Here is a 985-nt window from a genome sequence, read left to right as displayed (position 1 = left end):
ATTGGCTCCTAGCTCTATTGCTAGGAGGCTAACTCATTCCAAAATTTTTCACATCTCAAGGGGATGTGTCATTGTTGCTTTTTTCACTATTTAAATCTGATGGAGAAAAAGAAATAAGCAAAGGCTCGGGATTACAGCAATGTCTGCTACAATGAACAAAGAATAGGGATGAGCACAAATGTACAAACAGCACATTGCAGTTACACACACTGGAGGGACAGACACGGGTTTTGTACAGTCCATCTGAATCCCGTTTTCATGACTGGAATTTGTTAGTGGCAACAGCACGTTAAGGAGGGAAAAAAGAAAGAGTGAATATGTAAATAATACTGAAGCACCTTTAAAAAGCAACATAGAAGTCTCTGTTTAGCACCCATCATCATATGCCTTCCTCCGTGACAATTTGTAGAAATATCATTTAAAAATTGTTAATGAATGAGAAAACAAAATTGTTATGTCTTCTATTCCGGGTTGTTTTCTATTAGCATTTTAATATGTATCCATTGCATTAGCCTCTTAAAAAAAACAAACACATTTATGCAAGTGACAATTTTAGTTAGTCTAAATAGATAGTCTTAAATAATGTCACTCAGCACTACATTTGGACTGAAGCCTATGAGTCATGAGGTACATTTTTGCCTACAGTCTGATAATTTTCAAAGCTATTGGCAACCTGGGAATTTTCCTTCCTTATCACTAGGGCTCAGCTAACTTCACTAACACTAATCAGAGCTGGAATCATTCATTCAAGGATTGCATGATCATGTTTTTCTTTAGCAGTGACAGCTGCCTGAGCCACATTAGCAATGCAGATGAGTCAGCCTAATAGGTTAATGCAGAACACGCGAAAATTAGGTTTAATCCCCAGTGAAATAATCTAACATTTTCACATTTCTTGATGTTGGGATAGAGACATTGGTGGTGACTCAATTAGGTGTAATGTAGATCAAAGCAAATTTACCTTCTGGCTGAACCTTCCCAATAG

This window comes from Alligator sinensis, unplaced genomic scaffold (genome assembly GCF_000455745.1).
Source record: "Alligator sinensis unplaced genomic scaffold, ASM45574v1 scaffold140_1, whole genome shotgun sequence".
In the NCBI taxonomy this organism is placed as follows: domain Eukaryota; kingdom Metazoa; phylum Chordata; order Crocodylia; family Alligatoridae; genus Alligator; species Alligator sinensis.
Note: the sequence above shows the minus strand (reverse complement) of the source record.